The sequence below is a fragment of the Eulemur rufifrons genome, chromosome 18 (genome assembly GCF_041146395.1).
Source record: "Eulemur rufifrons isolate Redbay chromosome 18, OSU_ERuf_1, whole genome shotgun sequence".
Lineage (NCBI taxonomy): Eukaryota > Metazoa > Chordata > Mammalia > Primates > Lemuridae > Eulemur > Eulemur rufifrons.
Genome location: NC_091000.1, coordinates 46,328,124 through 46,338,548, shown reverse-complemented (window position 1 = coordinate 46,338,548; position 10,425 = coordinate 46,328,124). Strand labels below are relative to the sequence as shown.

General features: G+C 38.6%; 1 pseudogene; it reads right to left on the bottom strand.

The window, feature by feature from the left end:
- Positions 1-471: 471 nt before the first annotated feature.
- LOC138398954 (cysteine and histidine-rich domain-containing protein 1-like) lies at positions 472-2,190 on the bottom strand (annotated as a pseudogene).
- Between the last annotated feature and the right edge of the window lie 8,235 nt (positions 2,191-10,425).

Below are 10,425 nucleotides of genomic sequence, written 5' to 3'. Positions count from 1 at the left end.
ACAATGCATGGAATCATCTCTTCCCGAAGATTTTCAAATATCATAAGACCACAAATCCATGAAAAAACTGATTAAAAATTTGACATTTCATCTTGCTTTACTAATTATGGGATAATAGAGAGAGATGTGACAAAAACAAATGTTCCTTTATTTTTCCCACTGAACGTTATGCTAAGAAATACTACAATTCTGTTTATGAGCTATTTCTAGCTTCTCTAAGTACAGGCCACAACTATGAATGTGTCCGTGAGGAGAAATGAATAATAAATCGTATGTAACTTGGAAGAAAGATGTGAGGAACAAAAAGATAACCTGACTGTGGCTTTTAAGAACCTAATGATGACCCTGCAATGCCAGATTCAACAACACAACAATAAAACGAAAGATTACAGCAGTGAGCCGCCATGTCACCACACATTATTAAGAATTCTGAAATAGGTTAATAGCTTTTTTCTTTTTTCCCTTTCCTACTTAATCTGTTATATCTTCTTTTTGTTTTTCCTGCTTTTTGGTGGCAGGCAGTTCAAGGGTCTTCCATTGCCTGGTTCAGCTTTCTCACGGTGATCTCAATCTTTGTTGCAGTCATAGTTACATAACTTCACCTTGACATCAATCACATCATAATTTTGCATTTTGATGAAATTCCTTCTCCCCTTCAAACACATGCACGTTTAACAATGTACTATTTACTTCTAATCAACTAAGTTCTGGAAGTGAATTTTTAGAATATCCTGAAATGGTGACTTCCCCCCAGTCTGACGCCAGGCATTTCCACATGGAACAACTTTGCTTTCAGCATCCTTCCCTCGCTTTTTAAAAATTTTAATAGAGTTAGGGGTATAAGTTGAATTCTATAGTGATGAAGTGTGGGCTTTTGTACCCATCATCTGAATATTGTGCATTGTACCCCATAGATACTTTTTTTTGTCCCTCACACCCTCCCTCCTTTGAGTTTCCAATGTCCATTATACCATTCTGTTTGTCCTTATATAACCATAGTTTAGCTCCCACTTATGAGTGAAAACATGTGGCATTTACTTTTGTGTTCCTGATTTAATTCACTTTGGATAATGGCCTCCAGTTCCACCTAAGTTGTTGCAAAAGACATTATTTCATTCTTTCTTATAGCTGAGTAGTACTCTATGGTATATGGATAGACCACATTTTCTTTATCCACTCATCAGTTGATGGGCAGTTGATTCTGGTATCTTTGCAATTGTGAATTGTGCTTTAATAAACCTATGAATGCAGGTATCTTTCTGATACAAAGAATTCTTTCCTTTGGGTAGATACCCAGTAGTGGGATTGCAGGATCAAATAGTAGGTCTATTTTTAGTTCTTTGAGAACTCTCCATATCGATGCATAGAAGTTGTACTAATCTCCATTCCCACCAACAGTGTATGAGTTTTCCCTTTTCACCACATCCGCACCAACATCTATTATTTTTTGACTTTTTAACAATGGACATTCTAATTGGAATAAGATGGCATCTCACTGTGGTTTTAATTTGCATTTCTCTGGCCAGTATCCTTTTTAATCCACATGTGTTTCCTTGCTGTACAGTCCTCTTGAACTAAGAATGTATTAAAATTGGAAGTTTTTCTTCTACAACAGTTCCAGTATTTCATGCCCTCGTGGACAGTAGGCACTCTGGAATGGTATACACAGACTTTCTCTAGACTCTGTATACCCTAATATCTTTGGTTTCCAATTTTTGAGCACCCTCCATTTTTACATGAAGTCTCAATCTTAATTTCATCTCTTTTCTTTCTTATCATTTTCATTCCCTCATGACAGTTTATCAAGTGCTTGTTTTAGGGAGACAGATATTTTTAATTCCAGATTTGTCATTGGTTCATCTGGGCTTAGCCTTTTTATTGCTTCTATTAGTTTAGGGGCTTGAATTATGTGCTCCTGAAATTTGTGTTTCAATTCAGATAGTTCTTTCTTCTTAGTAGTCTTGACTTCAGGTTTGATTGGCTTGGTGACTTCTCACTATTTTGTCTACTTTTTGTACAGCCTACAATGCTTAAGAAATCAGAAAAATCAGTTGTTCTCTTAGAGCAAGACCAACCCTTTAATGCATCATGAAAGACTGGAACACCTCAGTGGTCTGTGCGAACATCACTGGAATTGGCCTGGGGAGTGAAGCACTGACCACAGCCCCAGGTGTAGCATAGCAAGGCCATTTTCCCCCTGCTCTTATAGGTAATGCCCAAATATCTGACACCAAGAGGGTGCATTTACCCTGTCGCAAGCACCTGTTTGACCACTGAGGCAGCTGCCAGCTTCCAAAAATGGCCTCAAATTCTTTCACAGTGTATTTTTTTCTTTTAGAATGAATCTCCAAAGATCATATATCTTTGCCACTTGGGAGCTATATGGAGACTCTTAAATCAGATGAAATCTAAGGTAGTGGCTGTTTCACCAAGATTGCTAAATCCTCCTTGGAAGATAAATCAGAGAAAGGGAACATAGAGGCTTTAATTTTGATTGGTTGGCTATAAAACCAAATGGAGTCTCATTCTTTTGTGTGATTCTTTGGATTTTTATAAGGGATTGGATTATCATTGAATTGAATTTGGTGAGAGACCAGGCAGACAGGATTAGTTGTCATATACCTCAGTTTTATTTGTAGACAATCAAGGTGGAAACATTACAAAAGCTTACTACTTAAGAGAAAGTGAAGGGATTTAAGAATTAGGCCATCTGTAAAGTATTTATAAATAAATCCATAGATATTAGGGAATTAAGGTTTCTAATGGTTCAACATTAGAAAGAAAACAGATGCACTACAGATGTAAGAGAGTAAAAAGTGATTGGTGAGAGGACTTAACTCTAGTTGGCACCATGATTTCCAAGTTAGCTGAGCCCATGGTTATATAATTACTTGAGTCTCTAATACTCAACATCCAACTCTAGGTGCAATCACCTGCCTTTAGCTTGAGTTACTCAGATAATCAATGAACCCTCTAGGATACTTGCCACAGAGTTAGAGGAGAGACAGAGTCAAATTTGAATCCAATACGAGGGGAACTTCCCTCCCAAGTCAAAGAGTTATTGAGAGTGTCTGGTTAGTGTACTCATTAGTGTGCGCGAGAAAATCTGGCGCCACACCATGTGGGAGTGTTCACTACTTTTCTTCTTCAAGACACATCATGCTGATTGATTAGTTGTTCTTTCTAATAGCTCTAGGAGGTAATTAAATGCAGTCTCTCATTTTGCTAAAGTAAAAAAAGAGGCAAAAACAGTAAGAGACTGGCTTCACACCATAAATGAAGGACACATTATCATGAGGGCTGTGACTTTTTCGGACTTTTTCTTTAGGCAAATAAAAAACACCTGTAGAGAGTAGTTCTGTTAGAATAGAAACTTAATTGGAACCAACTTGAGTTAAAAGGGAAGGATGCTAAGGTCTCTTGGGACTCTAAGCAGGGATTCTTCATAGTGTCTGGAGGGCAATCAGGGACTGGAGTGTCGCAGAGATGCAGGGAGTTTGCTTGGCGAACCTGTTTTACTCTTCTTGTCGCAGATCACTTTTCTCTATTTCCCAGTTCAAATAGTAGTTGCAAATATATTAATTGAAGGCCCAAGAGTAAAATGCAAGGAATGAGTTGGAGATATCCATTATAAAATCCAAAAAGGTGAGAATTCTGGAGGTCTGTAGACAAGAGCAACTATGGTAGAAGAGGCTGATGTAAATTCATAAAAGGAACTTAAAATAAAACAAAACAATGATCACAAAAGCCAGAAATGCCTAGATTTGAGCACCAACATGTATACTAATCAATTTTTATTCAATGCCTTGGGGTCTGTCCACTTCCACTAGAAAAGTCTGAGAGGGAATTTGTGTCCCAGAGAAAAATAAGTCTTCATCTATGGTGAGGAAGCAGAATAACTGATCTTTGGAGGAGAGGTGTTCATGATTCTGTGATGGAAGGGTTAGCAAAGAGGCAGGGTGGGGTTTGCTTAGGAATGCAAATGAACAAAGGAGACATTTATAGACGGCTGACCTTTTTTCCCCATCAATCTGTTTCTTTCTTTTTTCTTTTGCTTGGCATAATTTTATTATTAGAAGTGAAAAAATGGGATTAGAATTTTATTTTTAAAATTGATAATTAACAGTGATAGACATTCCTAAATAGTATGGAAATGTTCAACTTTAGCAGATTTTCCTGTGTTCAACACTAGGATCTTCCATTTGGCCACATTATTAATTTCCATTGATTCTTTCATCCAGAAGACATTACTGAGTGGTCCATATAGTGTGTGTGATACTCTGTGCTAGATGGCACAAGGTTAGGCACTGCCAGCAGAATCCAGCATTGCCCCAAGCATTTCATCCATATTAACTCATGTAGTTCCATATGTAGCCAGTGACACAGACACTGTTATTCTCTTATTTTTCTGGTGTGAAACTGAAGAACAAAGAATTAAACAACTTTTCCTGGCCACACAGGTAGGAAATGGAATATGAACCTTAGCATGCAGACTCTGCAGCCTTTTCCTTAACTCAGTTGTCCTCTCAAAAGGCTAAAAATGTAAGTGTCAACGAAGAGCAGTTTACGATACACACTCAGGGAGTGGTTTTCCATAAGTAGAGAATGCACAGGCTGATTTCCAGCTGTTTGATCTGTCCCTCATAAAAGGATGAATGACGAAGGACTATGAATATTGAAGTTAACTGTTAGACAACAGCAATCCATTAGGGGATTGGAGATTTTGGAGAAGAGAAATTACCATGGTGATGCTTTAGATGGGAAGATTATTTGGCAACCCTGTGAAGGCTGGTTTAGTAGAGGAGAGTGAGGCGGTGGGACTTCGAGTGTTAGGATCAAGGTGGGAGATCAGTCAGGACTAATCTTGCAATTAGTCTAGGTGCAAAGTGACATGGGTTTGAAAATATGATTTCAGAAGATAAAAAAAGATGTACCTTAATACATTCCTCTTTTCTCAGCTTTCCTGCCTTACAATAAGCACACGTCTTTTTTCTGTTATCTTTCCCTGTGAGACTTTCCCAAGGCAACAAGACAGTCATGTTTCGGGTTTGATTTTCGAGTGTTAATCAGACTATGTCTTGCTGTTTATGATTTGAAAAGTAGTCCTTTGGGGCAAATGAAAGCTTGATCCTCGGTATATACTCTTGTTTATAGTAGATCTTATGCAGTAGCTTCAATGGCTTCTGTGATGTTTGACACACTCTGGATGTTTAAACATAAGCAAAGCCTTTTGAAGACCTCATGTGATGTTGATTAGTTTCCAGAAATGACAGGCTGTGACACAAGCTCCCAAGGAATTACATAACAGGGAGGTGTGTCTTAAGCTGTTTCCATTTCTGCCCTTCATATGACAGGATCACCCTCTTGGGGAAAATCTTAATGTCTTTATATCCTTCAGTGTTTTACACTGAGATTTGTATGGCTTGACTTTTGTTAGTAGTTCTAACTAGGCCCTATTGTACTGTGTGGTTCTCTATGTTCTTTCATGGACCTTACGCCACCTGTTTTCAAAGTGAGTTGTCCTGAAGGCATTTTGGTAAGTGAAATAAGCCAGACACAAAAGTGCAAATACTATATGAGTCCACTTATATGAGGTACTTAGAATAGTTACATTCATAGAGACAGAAAGTAGAATGGTGGTTGCTAGGACCTGAGGGGAGGGGAGAACGGAAAGTTATTGTGTAATGGGTACACAGTTTCAGATTGGAATGATAGAAAAGTTCTAGAGATGGATATTTGTGATGGTTGCACAACAATGTGAATGTATTTAATGCCACTGAACTGTACTCTTAAAAAGGTTAAAATGATAAATTTTATGTTTATATGTGTGTGTGTATGAGTGTATATACACACACACACATATATATTTCAGAGACAGGGTCTTGCTCTGTCACCCAGGCTGGAGTGCAGTGGCATGATCACAGCTCACTGCAGTCTTGAACTCCTGGGCTCAAGTGATCTTCCCACCTCAGCCTCCTGAGTAGCTGGGATTACAGGCATGCACCACCACGCCTAGCTAATTTTTTTTTTTTATTTTTTGTAGAGACAAGGTCTTTCCATGTTGCTCAGGCTGGTCTTGAACTCCTAGCCTCAAGTGATCTTCCTTCCTCAGACTCCCAAAGGGCTGGGATTACAGGCATGGGCCACGATGCCTGGCAGTTATGTGTACTTTTGTCACAATAAAAAAAGATAAGTCGGTCATCCTAACTTACCTTACCTTCCTCTATGGGGCTGATCAGTTGGTGGCTCAGTTTCAGGGATCTCACTAGTGATGCCATACTGCTTGAAATTTCTTTTTATTTTTTTAAATGGGCACTCTACAAGCATTCATTAAACATGAATCAGATCCTCCCACTCCCACCCAGGTAAATTATTGATCCTCTTTGTGTAGAACTGCATTTCACAATCCATATTCTGCTGAAGCTTAAATCTACGAGGTGTTAAAAATGTCATGAAAAGAATAAAGAATTGAAAGAATTATAGAGCTTGAGAAATTGAGAGTTAAAAATACTAAAAATGTTTCTTTACCACCAAATTTCTCAGAGATTTTAGTGTGCATAAAACATTTTCAAGAAGAGAGTACAGTGTGCACATTTCCTAAAAATTTCCACACAACTGTTTGATAACAGATAATCTCTTGAGACTGGAATTTGTTGGAAAATAGTTTGGGGAATAGGTGGGCTACAGAATAAAGTCCAGCTATTTAGTATGACTTCTAGACTTCCAGCATCTTCCATGATGACTTCAACTAAACTTCCTGCCTTTTATCACATTTTCCTCCTATCATATTCCATTTCTCAATATTTTCTGAGGGTCATTTGCCCTCTTGGCTTTCCATGTGCTTGCTCAGGCTCAGCCTGATGTGCCCTTCTCTCATTTTTGTCCTCTTGAAGCACTTCACTTCATTCACTTCATTCACTTCAAAGTTTTACCTGGTCTTTTAAGTGTAAATGAATTACTCCTTCTTCTGTAATGATTATAGCAAATGTCTTTTTTTTTTTTTTTTTTTTTTAGCATTAGTGCATAGATTAGCTAATTATATCAGCAATGATGGCATTCTACTTTGTATTCTCATTAATTGTTCACAAGTCTCTCTTGTCTACTAAATGTTAAGTTTCATGAGTTCAAGGTAAGGTACTATGTCTTATTTATCTTTGCATTTTCCGCAGTCTGTTGTTATTCATATCAAATAGGTGCTCAATATGTACATATTTATAAACTTGAATTTAATTACTAAGCAGCACCTATGATGTATAGAGCTCTGAGCCAGGTTTAATGGGTAGCACTGAAAATATTAGTCACAGTTTCTGTTCTAAGAGATTGAAAACTAACATTTACAGACCTAAATTAATTTCAGAAAAATTATAAAGTGAAAAATCTGGTGCAAATTGTGGAACATAAATAGAATATATGAATGCTGGAGCAGTGAACAACTGAAGGTTAGTCTAAGCTGGTTGAATATAGGGATTTCATTTGAGCTGAGTTCTAAAGGAAGTGGTGGACATGGCTTGGTGAAGAGGAGCAGAACTGCTGTGTTTTCCGGTGCTATCATTCTGCTTTATACCCTTATCATCTTTATCATTGTCATCAGTCACCATTCCTGTCACCAGGAATTGTGCTACCTGTTAAACTTTACACATCTACTTAGAGCTACTGGCACATCCAGGGTTCAGTAAACTGATCCCTGTAGAAGTATTGTACTCCTCCATCTCATTGGTGGTGTTATTTTCTTCTTTGATCCTGGGGATGGTACAGAAATGACAAAGAGAAAATAATGGAGGTATTTTCTACTCTAGTAAGTCATGTATTAATATATTGGCCACAAGATGGCTATGACACCAATCATTGTTCCATGAATCATTAGCTTGACGTGAGGTTTAATGCCATGTTGATGCTATATTTTGGTGGCATAAATATTCATAAGATTTTTTCTTTTCTTTCTTTTTTTTTTTTTTTGAGACAGAGTCTTGCTCTGTTGCCCAGGCTAGAGTGAGTGCCGTGGCATCAGCCTAGTTCACAGCAACCTCAAACTCCTGGGCTTAAGCAATCCTGCTGCCTCAGCCTCCCGAGTAGCTGGGACTACAGGCATGCACCACCATGCCCGGCTAATTTTTTCTATATATATTTTTAGTTGGCCAGATCATTTCTTTCTATTTTTAGTAGAGACGGGGTCTTGCTCATTGCTCAGGCTGGTCTCGAACTCCTGAGCTCAAATGATCCACCCGCCTCGGCCTCCCAGAGTGCTAGGATTACAGGCGTGAGCCACTGCGCCCGGCCAGCTTTTTTCTATTTTAGTATTGTTTGCTTAAATAATTCTGATTTTTAAGAGTCCAACAAAAGTTTTCAAAAGTCTTGCTTTATGGAAGCCCACTGAAGGGAGCGCTGCCTACATGGCTGCTGGCCCTCTCAAATTACTTCTCAATGACTTGGCCTTTGCAGGTACGTACTATGGACGTTCCTGCCATTGCTGGCAAGCGGGAAGGAGAAGGTGGTGATGTCCAATGTGCCACAGGCTAGGTCAATAGCAGGGGAGGCTGATTTTGGTAGCCCCACTGGTGACGCGTCAAAAGGAAAAATTGTTTAAAAAAATTAAGGTGCCCAGTTGACTGAATGGCATGAGAAATAATGGGAACATTTAGGCCAGATAAAAGGAGTGCCCAGAGACATGATTTCATGTAAAGGACTGGCTACCTCATTCTACAAACTTCCCACAGCCAACTTTCCCAAACTGGGCATGTGGTTCACCTACAAGGTGAAAGGCCAGGTGAGCTTGCTCTTGTGCACATTCAGTATAAGAAAGCAAGCCAGCCTTTCCTCGACAAATACAAAACACCAACATTCTCTTTCATTGGAATACTTCTTTTGAATGAGGTATTGAGCTATTGCATTTAAACAAATAATGTATGGGAAGATGCTTTGTAAGCAGTAGAGTAATTCCCAACAGCAATGAATAATATTTATGCATTATGACTTACTTTCAACACTCCATTATATATGTGAATCTCTTATTTTCATTATTTGAGGCAATTTCTTCCATTGGAATTTAGATCTTGCTTGCATTTGGTTTGTAAAGCAGATTTTCTGCTATTATTTGATACAACTGAGAAAACATTGGCTAGTGGTGGTGTGTGAGTTGTGATCAGAGTAGAGAGAAGGACGTGATACTATTTTTCAATTGCTAGGGTTTCTACTACCACAGAGCAAATGCCAAAGCCTTCATTTCAGAGCACCTTTGGAATGAGCGAGTGTGTGAAATAATGGGAGAGATTTAAAAAAAAAAGAAACCTCAAGAGAGAGGCTACAAGCAAAATGTACACAATTGAGTGAATTTGGCACCTTTGTTTTTCTTGCCCATATAAATGATGTTAGAAGTAACTCTAGTTTCAGATACTTATATTTAATCCTATTCTATATGCTTATGAACTGTGATTTTATCTTGAGATATTACTTGCTGAGCTCTTAATTTATTTCTCCCCAGTCTATCAGATATATCCATATTGCTCCAGGGAGAAGTGGGAATGTTGTAAAAGGAATTAAAAGAAGAGTTAGTGTTTATTTCACTTGATTTCCAAAACAGCGTTTTGAAATTCAAAAGAGGAGGATTGAAGGATGTAGAAAACAGAATTTATACCATAGAAGTAGCTGAAAGAGACTAGACAAGGAAGGAGTTGCGCTGGAGTAGGGTCGCCTCTACTCTGTCCCTGGTGGGGAGTTAGAAGAATGCACAAGGTCAGTTTCACAAGACTTCAAATAAAGGGTTAGGCCATGCTGGAAGCCAAGCCAATGCCCCAAAGACCACCGACTGCCTGCTGCGAGAGTACAGCATGTTGCCTGGGTGAGGCTGTGCAAGTGGTCTATCTTGTCCCTGAGGGTCCTTTCACAAGCAGTTGTATACATGTGACTCACTTATTTTGTAGAATGATGTCAGGCTATACTTAAACTGAACTATGTGGATACCATCTTCTCCTCCTTCAAATGGCCTGTTACAAACTCCAAAGTTGAGTAATTTGCCTAAGGGAGTCCAGCCAGTAATTCTATTGCTAAGATTCACCCCTAGTGTACAGGTAGGATTCAAAACCAGACTGGCTAACCCAGGCATGGAGCTTTTAACCCTTAAGAAGTATAGAGAGATCTAAGAAACTGAGCAACAAGAACTGTCAGCAGTGAATGTTGAAAACTGTGACAGTCTTTACCCCGAACTGAACAGCCTGCTGCATAGAAAGCATACTTCCTATTAGTCATGATCTTGTGAAAAATGACAAATCTTTATTTTATTTATATTCAGAATAGCTGCCTTTATAGGTGTTGCTGATAATAAGCTCATGCCTTATTCATACTCTAACCTAAGAAATTATCGTCAGTCTTCTATTTTGTGCCCTTCTCTGAGGCTTGGGTTTTTCGCCTGTAAAATTAGAATGAAACACC